Genomic DNA, 12,668 nt, shown 5'->3' on the forward strand with positions numbered 1-12,668 from the left:
AAGCATTTTCAAAATGAACTCGAGGACAATGCCAAAGATCCTTCAAACTAGGCATCACTTACAGAAATATTGAGCCTTTTCTTGTGAATACGACGCTCTCATGAGTCACTTACAGAAAGCTGGTATGGGGAAGTTCACTGAAAAGTTCAAAGTAGGAGGAGACTGTCTATCTCATTGCCTAAAACTGCTGTTCAATGTCTGTGGCAAGTAAAGCATTTTTATTGCTATACAAAGTCTTGATCTATTGAAATCTATTGCAAGGAAAACATTCCTCAGTTTCAAAGAAGTCAGTCAGTTCCTTCCCCCTTCCTCACCCAGAGACCAGCAGACTTCACAAGCGAATTACAGCTTGGCATCAAAACATACTGCTCCTACGCCATCCTGACTATCAGCTAAGCCACTGGCTGGGCAAGGCAAGACAGGTAACAGTCCTGTGTGAGGGAGGGCTGCTGTACTCTGTTTGCTTTTCTTACAGCTGCTTCTACAAGTATCATTAGAACAAACATGCATAATATGTATGTTCTGTCTTGTAAAGGCAAAACAAGGGGCACAGGCAGATGACTGTAACACCAGCAACCACAAGGCATGAGAGGCCTACAGCTGAGCTGTTCAGCATCAACAGCAGTATGGATTTTCTGGCATGGACCCAAATGTATTTATTTGCACTCTTAAAGCCAAGGCAACCATATCTAGCCAGTTCATAGACAGATCTGAGCCAGGAAAGGAAAGGATATGAAACCCCACGTAAAACCTAGAGTTTCCTCATTAAAAATAGCAATTACTGTTTCATTAAGAAGGCTAATGACACGCTGGTGGAAAAATAGAACACCTTCCCTAAGTCAGCAATAGTCCTGGCAGCAGCACAGCTATGAGCACGATGAAAGTCAAAAAGGGTTCCCAAAGGCATGCTGCTGTTTAGCAGAGTTCATCTGTTGTTTGTGCTTATGAGCAGTAGTAGTGCAGATCTTTCTCTGAGCAAGCAGCTTGGGATCCCAGCTCGCATCTTGGCAGCCAAAGAGAAAACAGGAAGAACTGTGAAGGAGGTTAGTGATGACAGATTCAATCAGTCGTCCAGCTTGGCAAGCGGTGACACAGCTATGCCATACACAGCTATTTTCCCACGTACAGACAGCTTTTTGTGGATGCCTGGATTTCTCCCGTTTCATTTGCCTTCTGATTCCGAGCCCAGAGAGTTTTATTCTCATAATTCAGTCCAAATTTTCTTGTTATTTTTGATAGTTCTGTGCCAGAACTATCACTGCCAATCCTTTCCATTAACTCTTGTAAGCCAGCACTTCCAGCTTTGCAGTGCTTTACAGCTTTCAGCATATGCAGAGTCCCTTTCAAAAAGCCAGAAGAGAGGCCTATATGCATCCAGCAGACTTACCAGTAGAGTCCACTCTCATCTTAACACAAGAAGCATTGGTCCAGAGCTACCTGAAGCTGGATCCCCGTTGTCCAGTCCTGGAGATGGGTATTTACACTCATCCAGGTTGCATCCCACCAGTGTAGAGATCTGCACAAGCATCAGGGAGTTGGATAACCAGGCCGTAACGCACAAATCTCCAGGTCTTCCAAACTCATTGGGAGTTACTGGAGTGTTAAAAGACCTTCCTGTGTTCCCAGCCCATGGCCTTCACACTGAGAACCAAGCTTCTTTCAGTTTTGTTGGGCAATGTCATCTCAGCTCTGGGTGCTCCTACACAGAATGCGCACTCTTCCTTAACCCAGTTCAGTCACATGCTGCTAGCAAACCGCCTCTCCTGTGAAGCAGAAGGGTAGGAGAGCAGTGACAGTCAGCATAACGTCCTCTCAGCAGCCAAGCTGTGGATACAGCCTGTGAAGGACAAGCAAGGGGACACAGAGAGAAAGGGAAGAAGGAGGTATTTCAGCAGGACATTTTCTAACCAAAAGGTTTTCAACCGGGAAATGTCATTAAGTACCAGAAGCAAAAATGTAATGTGCAGACATGTAATTTCAGGGAGGGAAATTAACAGTCTAAAGCCTTTGTGTAGCTGTAAGATGTTTACCTTTGACCATTCTGAAATTAAGAATCTAACATTTCCAACTGGGACACCTTTTTACAGAAGAATCATTTGCAATACTTCTACATGTTCAAAATAAAAGCTTATTTCCTTTTTTTTTCAGTGATGTTTACATTGCTGGGTGAGGGAAGAAGTGTCTCTGTCATAAAAAGCATTAGTTGCTTATGGAGAATTGAACACTAAGAACAATTTGTAGGAACACAGTGAAGCAGAAAGAAAGAGGATGACATCCCTGAAGGTGGTAAACCTCAGTTTTTAACCTTTTTGCTCAATTTTGGTACAGAAAACAAACAAAAGAAAATAAAATTTAAGAAAAAAATTATTCTTGCCCAGTCAAATGGTCCACAGATTCAGTTCCTTCCCAGCAATCCTACCAAAAACAAGCAGTATATGGGAGGAAGAATTACAATGAATTTCTGATTCCAAAGAATAGAAGACAGGATGGTGGGAGGAAGACTATGAAATGACTGGAGGTTTCCTGTGAGCCCACAGCACAGCCATACCCCTTCTCCCCACACAGAGCAACCAACAAAATTCTTTTATGACACCACTCCTTCTGCCTGGCAGTACAGGTGTTAGAGGCACCAGGGTGAGAAGTGATATGTAAATTATATATTTTTTTAATTAAAAACAAATAAAAAATATTTGACACCCTTATTATTACCATCACCACAGTCATCATTATAACCATTACCATTTTCTGATAGTAAAATCTTCCTGGGGAAGTATACAAGGTGCTGGGCTTTCTGTCCTGAATCCTTGGACTTCTGTTTTTCCCTGGTGTTGGAAGAATTAAGCATCAGACCAGACTTAGCAAGATAATTCTGAGAAGCAACTTCCATGTACCTATATAGTTTTCAGCTTCCTGGCAATTCCACTTGATGTGAGGGTCTGAGTAATGATGGAGAGGGTGACATATCTCATTATTTCCCTTGCATTCTTTCTTTGCACTGCAACCAAATTCACAGTGGGAGAAAATTTCCCCTTTGCCAGCTGATCGTTTGTGAGGAAAGAGAAGTACAGCCATTCCCTCTGCTTTGAAGGCAGTAATATCCGAATACCACTGCTCCTGTTTGGACAAAGAAAGTTCTCTGATTCGATGCACTAGTAAATACCCGCACAACAATGAAAGAATCTATATCCACAGCATTGAGAGAACCTAATATAAAACTTTAAACACTGAGACTGCATCCTGAATATCTTTTTAATATCCAAAGCTTCTAGGAAACAGAGACAATTCTTTCTAGTGTCTGATCAGACTACATAGCTATAGGGTATCCAACACAGGAAAGGAATATATTATAGTGAAGATTCAAGGGCTGCCATCACCCAATTGTGAACACACAGCCTTTCTGGATCCAAATAAAACTCCCCTGATTCTGTTTTGCATCTCCAGTGGCAGCTTACAACAGATGTGTAGGTGAAGTAAAAAGTGACTGTTTTTTTTTTTTTTATTATACATCCAAAACATCCACCAAATGCAGCCTTAAAAGCTTCGTGCACTGAGATATCTGGACTATCATCAAAATTTCACTTGTTAAAGTACCCAGAAATAAATATATGCTTCACTATGGTATTTAATCCCTTTCAGAGTCAAATTATACATTTAATTCTGTGGCAATGAGTTCCACAGCTGAAGAATGAATCAAAACAGTTCTTCGGATACATGTTCCTTTCATTTAACATAGTGTAAAAATAAGTAACTGAAATACAAGGAAGAAAGGTTTTGATAGCTTTGCCATGATTTTAATAACATTAATAAAAGAGTATTTTTTAACTATAGGTGTTAGATATTTCCATGTTCAAGTCAGCTAAATATCTGCTGTGTCTTTGTAATAGTCTTCCTGAAAAGTAATCAGCTCTGCATTAATAATTCAGGTTCTGATGAACTTTTAAAAATTAGTGTAGTTAGTCTGAAATTGACTATGGGAGACAAACCAAGGAAGTTCCATTTGGGATGGAAAAAAAAAAATCCTAAAAAAATGTTTTTAATACATTGCTACACTTTTTTTTTCTTTTTAAGCACAGCATGTTCTGAAGTAACATTTTATTTTGAGCTGCATTAATGCTGATAATGATTTATATGGCTTTTTTTTTTTTTTTTAGAATTTTTTGTCAGTTTTCTTCCTGGTAAAAATGGAGCCAGAAACAACTTACATTTTTGGTGACTCTCAAAATTATTTTTACCCCCCCAAAAAAAAAAAAGTGACCTAGAATTTCACCTAGCTTCATATTTTCTTTTTCTCTGCAGTGAGGAGTTATTCTTTGTTTTCCATTGCCTTACATTCTGCATTAAAATGTTGTGCTAACAAAACATGGTTGGAATATGTTCTTTCCACAAGATCCTTTCTTTCTCTTTCTCCAGGTTTCCCAGTCTTTTTGCTGATTTATTTTTTGGTCAATGAATAACAGAGCCTGTCTCCATGTCCATTTTATTTTTCCTGCATATCTAAGAGCTAATATCTTCTTCACTTACAGTGGTGTCTAATATTGCTTGAGGGGCCTCCAAGGTGTTTTGTTGAATTACGGAGAGAAATTGTTCAGGATTAAACCATTATACCAAAGAATTAATCTTTTCCATAATCCCAGGATGTCTCATTTAAAAATCAGTGCTCATCAGTGCCAATCAAAAACAAGTCACAAAGATAGGCCAGTGAAAATTGCTCCTGGATGTGCATCCCATGTGGGACTAGACCCACACTGCTTAGCAATCACCCATGGAGCAGTACACCGTTTGTGTGCAAACCTCACCCTCGGTGGCAGTACTGGAGTAAGTAGAGTAAGTACTGGCAGTAAAAGTCCAATTCTCTGTTGATACCAATTGACAGCTCACTCAATCCACAAGCGAAGGGGATGGTTTGGTTGGTTTTCCTCATCTTGCTTCCAAGATCTCAGTAAGCCCAGAGAAAGTATCTGCCAAGTGGACTGTTCCTCATTTCCCTTCCCATCTCCATCTTTTTTTTTTCTTTTTTTCTTTTTTTTTTTTGAGGAGGAGGAGGAAGATGAGGAAAGTAATATCATAAAGCAACTTTTCTCTTGGAGGAAACCCAATCAGATTTCATCTGGTTGTCCTCTAATCCTCACACTTTCCAAAGACAAGCTGTCATCTTGAAAAAAATTCACCATGTTCACCAGCAGAGGTGCGTGAACCAGCTCCAAGCAGAATCACAGCATCTTACATGTCTTCCTCGACAGGAAGTTCCTTCCCCCTGTAGCTTCAAGGAATCCGCAGTGTTGGCAGCAAATCTCGAATGGCAGTTCTGCTGGATGCCTGCTCTGCAAACTGACAGCTCCCGGTTGGAGCTCCGAGATCTGGAGTGTCATCCTGAAGACAGAAAACCCAAGAGTACTCTGCATCCTGTGGGTGTGCTCAGGCCAGACTCAAGGGTGCTCCGATCGCCTCCATGTCTGTTCAGCAGCACAGGAGGCAAAGCCCTTCCTCTGGGGCTGCACAGCAGGATTAGCGCCAGTAGCCAGGCCCACCAAAGGTGTCAAAGAACAGGAACAGAAACAGGAACATCATCAGAAGCTGCCAGAAAAGTGACATAACCGGAGATAAAGGGTATCTGCCAGTCTTCCTGATCAGGATGCAGGATCTTCTGTGTCAGTCTCTCGTCTGCAGTAGGGCAGGCAGTAGGCACACAACAGGGTCTGAGGGACTGTGGGAAATGCACCAAAAGAAGGACTGAGACTTCTGTGTTTTGGATGGAGAGAAGACTTCAGCTTCATGCATGCGAACTATGCAGCAAGGCCTGAGAGGCAGGCATCTTTTTTATAGAGATGTAGTCTAAAACTCCTTGTGAGAAAAAGAGCTGTCTTTTTACAGACAATATAAGCAAAATAGTTAGAAACATCTGTCCAAAATTATCATTCAAGGCACTGAAGACTTCTCTGAGGAAATTGTTTTCAACGATAAATGGGTGTCCTGTTGAAGGAATACTTGAGAGCAGTGATAGCTAAAGTAATTCATTTAGTGTGTCTTTTTTTCCCCTGGATTAAATGGAAGAGGGAAGAAGCTGTCAGAATACAATAAATAAATAAATAAATAAATAAATAATAGAACAAAAACCCCACACCTGTTGAAAAGTATTGATAAACCAGAGGAAATGTCCATATGATGGCTTAAAAAAGTGCTAGTCGGCCCAAGTGTGAAGAATAATTTTGTCTGTCACTGACTCACTCAGGTGACTCAAACAGGGTAAAAGTGAATCAGAGTTTGCCTGCTTTAACGTTGCACACCACCCACCAGCAATAAAAAGGAATTGCCAGATTGACCCACTCATATTTTCTGACCCAACTGGCAACTTTGGATACCCAAATAATATATCAGTGTAGGGTACAGCAAATTTTCTGGTTCAACAGTATGGACACCGGAGTCTTTGTAGAACTGAATGATCTATTTCTCATGTGCAGCCATGGGTTAGCCACATGGTTGGAAACTGGGTAGAAATCAGCCTGTAGCAGCCAGTCTGTGGAGTGAATAAACAACCTCCCTGTGCTACAAGGTGTATTTTTTTTTCCAGCAGAGTACCCAAACAGATTCTGATAAGGGCACACAGACAGATACCACTAGTGTACTTAAGCCTGCAGACAAGAGAATGCAGTTTCCTCCAAGGCCTTGGAATCTGTGCTAAGGAATCTGCTCTCTGGTTTATGGGAAGAACTAAAACTTTGCTAGGGGCATGTGTTGACAGCAGCATCCTGCATCAGGTATCATTACTCAGCTTCACATTGTATTAGTCACCTACCACACAGTGAAAGGTATCTTCCACATCTCTCTCCCTTGCTTATCTTTTTCCTCCAGGCTATCTTCCCTGCTTTCTTCTTTCCACCTCCTCTTTGTCTTTACATGCCTGCTTTTATGCCTTGCTCCAACTCTTACCCAAATTCCAGAACATTTCCCAGCCACCTAATTCTTAGCCTCAACCCTCCAGCATCAGCCAAGGAAGACAATTTAATTGTTGTTTGATATTGGACCCAAATCCCAGCACCTCATTGCTACTCTTCAGTTTGTTCCATCCAAAATTATAGCAAGAAAAATGTGACAATCAGTTTCCTTCCTGGAACACTACATGGTCCCTCTGCCTGTTTACTTAAAAAGTAAGGCATGTCCAATCTTCTTTTGTTGAACTCCATTTTGCTAATGATCTCATTAGGCTGTAACTATTTTGAGTTGACAGAAGTGCAGAAGACATTACTCCTGTTCAGATCTGGCTGATCTAATTAGAGTGCCCACATATTTCTTCCTGGTATTTCTCATTGCATCTGGGAATTTATGTTTTGAAAACCTTTCCACCAAACAAAGGGGAAATTTTGACTTCTCTACCTTAAAGCAGTGAAGCTGCCTTTTGAACAACATTTTCATCCTTCTTTCACAGAGGTATTGCCAAGCTTTAAAGCAGTTTTTAAATGGCTGAACTTCACAGTAATACAGACAATAAAAAGGTCCATTTGTCTGTGACAAGCAGTTTCTGTAATTTTAGAGAAGTTTCATAAAATGCTTGTGATGGAGTTTGCTAGACTAAATAAATAAATAAATAAATAAAAGGCTTTTGTTTTTACTTACCTTACATTGCAAAGTATGCTCGGTGGATGTGACAAGGTGTTGGCAGCAGAGGAGCTGCAGGGTTCCTCCTGTGAGGAGAGGCTGTGGCTGCCCCGTGCCCGGCACAGCTGCTTCCAGATGGATCCCGTGGCCCTGCCACAGGGCACAGTGTGAGGGAGAGGTGTGGAGTCTGCAAAGCAGGGGAATGGAATTGTCTTCCCTAAGTGTGTAAACGTTTGTTTCTTTTCTGTTTTGTTTCCTAATGTCCAAAGCAGTAATTTTATACACACACACACACACACACACACATCTGTATACATGTATATATATATATATATACACATATATATGTGTGTGTGTACGTATATGTAAGTGGAAATAAATTAGGGTAATTTCCCCAGGTCTTCCACTAGAGTCTGGCCACCAGCCTGATACTACTCCATTTAGTACAACTCGTTGAGACTGACTCTTCAGCCAATTATTTGTCCATTGTATTGCACAGGTTTGTAGCTGTATGCTGAACGCTGGTCCAGAATTATACTTTGAGATACAGTATCACAAGCTTTGCTAAAATCAAAAAAAAAAAAAAAAGAAAAAAACCTATCCACTACCTTCCCTTCAATTCACTGAGCAGGTTACCTTGTCATAAAAGGATACCAAGTTAGTAAGGCATGACTTTCCCTTTGTGAACCCATGTTAGCTTTGAGAGGTGACTGCTTTCTCATTCCTGTCCTTCCTGTTCTCTCACCTCCATCCCACTAGGGTAGTGGGGGTGAGCAAGTAGCTGGGTGGGAGTTTGGCTCCAGCGGCAAACCACTACACAATGAAAACTAATAATCATCATCCCCTGATCAGTCTCAGGAAAAAAAAGTGTGACTTGGAGCACTGGAGCTTAAACAGCTTCTTCTGTATTAACTTTAAAAAATAACTTTTCTTGCGGAATTTCGAATAGACATAATTTTCTCCCATTTAGTTCCTTCCCTTCAGCTCTGATAGCATCAGGGGAACAATAAAAAATCCACTGTGTCTAGGCCCAGGAGATTTGTTGTCACTTTAGTTAGATGCATCAGAGGAAAAAATGTTTTCCCTGCTTTACAGACAACATCAAGTCCGATGGGTTTTCTCCACACTTGTTCTCAGAATGTCAATATCACAAGACCACTTTTTTGGTAGGCAGAAATCACTAAAAATACATTTTACAACAGAGGAAGATCAAATGTTCTCAAGAAGCTTCTTTCAGCTTGAACTTGCTCAGATATAAGCTTATCATGACTCTAATATTTTTTATAAGCAAAAGTGTTTCTGTGGACCATCTGTCTATCAATGCTTCCTCCTGCCTGTTCATTTCGAAGCCAGTCAGTCAGCCACCTTCAAATGAATCTGAGAATGATGTGGCAGCCTGAAAGACATGCACTACACCAAGTGTTTGTGAAAACCCATGCTTTATTGAACGGACTACCAGCATTTAGTAGCCAACTGTTGCTCCCATAGTGAGGAACAACAGGGGGACAACACAAATAAAACTGAGCTGGACAGAGAAGAGGCAGGTAACCTTCAGTGCAGACAGATATACTGTAACACCTACAGGGAAACATAATCCAGACTCAGACCCATGATTCTCCATGGCTGAAAAGGAATGCTTGTGAGCTCCCAATGGCACTGGTATCTCAGGACTGAGAGCTGCAATGAGATATGCATCTCCCTTGGAGACAGTGGCAATAGTAGTCACAGGCAGCCAGGCCCCATGCAAAAGCAGGTCTCACTGATGTGATGAACATCACAGCTAAATGGGTTGATGTGGGATTGACCCTTCTTGCAGGTGGCATGCCACTACGAAAGGATCAAGAACAGAGCTGTAAGCAAAGAGTGTTATTTCCCTGCCAGACCAGCCTGCTTTCACTGTTCACACGAGGGTGAAGGCCTCCCTGTCTTCTATATCTCTTACTTCTTATGAACTGAAGGTAGCTGTCACTGTAACTGAACATTTCTGCAATGCTTTGAGTACACAGCTGGGAATATTTCTTCAGAGCCACACTACACTGGGGTCAGAAATGATATCATAGATGGAGATCAGATATTTCCCCAGTAGACATGCTGATAAATTCTAAATTGACAGTCTTCCTTGGGAATTTGCTCATGTAACAAAAATTCCAGAGCACAGAGCTCCTTCATGTTTGCAAGAGAGGTGCACAGATTCAGCTAGTAAGTGCTCAGAACAGGACTTGATCAAGATTCCCCTGCTCCATCAGTCATGTTACAGTAGTTGTGAATTCTAAGGAAAAAGGTAAAATGAGGCTGGTGGAGAAGTATGCAGCTTTTCTAAGACCATCTGACAACACTAACTTGATAGTATCAGTGTTCCTTTTCATCTGTGCTTTTCAGTTCCACCACTTAGTCTAATAAGACACTTTCTCTCTCCATACACAGTTTGTCTACTTCTTCAGATAGGCAAGATGTTTTACTAGGGATCTCCCCATTTCTTAGGAAGCTGTATACTTGTTAATCAAATAATCCAGTAAGCTGAAGCCAGCCCTGCTGATAACGTGGAGTTTAGAGTCCTAGAATCAAAACCTGTTGAAAAATATCCACAACACCTCTGGATAGGTAGATCTTAAGAAATATGCATACTTATGTCAAGTTCCTTCTTAAGTTTTAGAACTGTTATAAACATATTTATTAAATAGGCATGTGAAGGTGCAGGCCTATGTCAGAATCATAGAATCATAGAATGGATTGAGCTGGAAGTGACCTTAAAAATCATCTTAGACCAGGTTGCTCAAAGCCCCGTACAGCCTGACCTTGAACACCTCCAGGGACGTTACCTCTAGAAGATGTAAATTCGAGTACACACAGCCTTTTCATGCCATGTTCACCAGCTCGGAATTGAGCTGGTTTCGCTCTTTAAGTGGCATAAGTTTAGTGGGGAAAATTTGCTTTACTCACTGCATCCACCAAAGTCCATAACCAAGCAAAAGAAGGATGGCTCCAGTAGGCTTTTCTGGGAATTTGCTCCCCTTTCCACGCATGATTAGAGGGCAACTGGGTTCACAGAATCTGGAAATCTCATCTTAGTGCAATATGAATAGATTTTACTCTGTCTTAAAATAAATGACCCAAGAAACAAGCCATCAGTGCAATTTATGATTACTTCCTAGAGTACTGAAATAAGATCAGAATAAACCCTGTAAAGCTGCAAGTCATTTCTTAGTCTTCACCCTGCAAGCACAATGGGAGACAAATTCCACCCAGTTATTAGTTGACCCTCCATTTACACAAGGGGGAAGGCAAAGTTAGACACTGAGGAAAATGAGTCAAGTTTACAGTTTTCTATGACATTCCAGCAGTATGATAGTGACTCAAACAGCGTCTCCATTTTATAGTTGAGAATAGGAGCTGGAATTGGAACCAGACTTGCTTCAGACCATAGGCAGGGCTGGGATGAGAAACCAGGTATCCTGCCTAGGCTTTAAACCACTTCTGAAGGAAGATCTCCCTGACAAATATACCCTGCCAAGCATGTGCTAAAACCGTGGGATACTGGCATGGTTGCTACTGGGCTTTGAAAAGGCAGCAGCAGCCCTCAAATGACAAGGTGAGGAGGGAAAAAAAGCAGGACTTACAAATGAGAGCAAGTTCAAGCTTCTGAGAAGGTTGGAAACCATGGCTTTAAGCCTCAGTGCTTTAGCCCTTACTAAGAAGGAAGAAGCCACATAAATTCTGGACGGAGAAATATTGCAAGTCTTTACACACAGGATTCTAGCTAGATTCCCTACCCTATAGGGATTGCATAGTATTTTATTTCCCTATCGTCCCTTACATATATAGCTGCTAAAAACATCAGCACAAATACTTGATGTCTGCTGTCTTTGCTAGCCCAGACAGTACTCCTAGGCAACAAGAAGACCTGCACTTTCCAGAGGATGGTTCAATGAGACTACAATCACCCTTCTACCTCACTTGGGAGCCCACAACTGGCAATATTTAAGCATGCACACTTAAAGGATAGAGGAAAACACGAGGACTGTTTCAGTGCATTCTGTAAGCATAGTCGGTTTCCATGTACTCACAGGACAGGGTCACTCTCTGCAAACACAGACAGCCGGAGGTACTGGAACTGTTTTGCATAAGGAGGGCAGCTGCACAGAGCTAGTACAGTGGTGCACCTGGTGTGAGATTTGCTGTATGGGCTGCAAAAAGACCTTGATAAAAGAGATTTCAAACATCAAGACATCAAGAGAGCATCATGAGGAGATTCATTTAAGTTTGTCCCTGATTTCTTGGATCATGGTATCATGGCGGGCTTATATTCCTCTTGCAACACAAGTGGGATTAGGCTATTGCAAAGCTGCAGAACTGCATGTTGCAATACAAGCTAGCAGGTAAAAGATCAAATTCAGTTTTCATGTGAGATACTTCTTTCCAACTCATGCTGTTTTTTATTGTGCCTGTCTCTAACACCTCTGATATTTCTCTGGGAAGGCAAAATGCTGATGTGTCATTTAATCTGTTCCATACCATGGCCTCCACACCTTCAGTGTCTTTACAAAAGATTTGTATCAACCTATAAAAAGAGAAATGGAGTAATCCCAAAAGCAGGCATAGGTGTCCTCTCTTCAGGTCACTCTGTCCAGTTTTTATGGACTACCTGTGAGCTGCAGACTATGAACCAGTCCTCTAAGTAGTCTAAGCTGTTTTGTGTCAACTTGATTTATGAGCTAGAGCAAAGATCCATTGGGTCCATGTGGTGGTTGTACCCTGCTGTGCAGCTGAATTCTGCCACAGCTGCTCTCTCATTCCCCCTCCTCAAAGATCAAGGGGGAGGAAATATTATGGAAAGGGCTCAAGGGTTGAGATAAGGACAGGGAAATCATACAACAATTATCATCACACGCAAAACAGACATAGCATAGGGAGATTATTCCAATTTATTGCCTATCACTAGCAGACTAGCACAGTGAGAACTGAAAGCAAACCAAAAACACCTTCATCCAATTGATCCTCCTCTATCTCCTCCCCCCTGAGCAGCACAGGGGAACGGGGAACGGGGGCTGCTGTCAGTCCCTGACACTTCGTCTCCA

The sequence above is a fragment of the Anser brachyrhynchus genome, assembly GCF_964034855.1.
Source record: "Anser brachyrhynchus genome assembly, chromosome: Z".
Classification (NCBI taxonomy): domain Eukaryota; kingdom Metazoa; phylum Chordata; class Aves; order Anseriformes; family Anatidae; genus Anser; species Anser brachyrhynchus.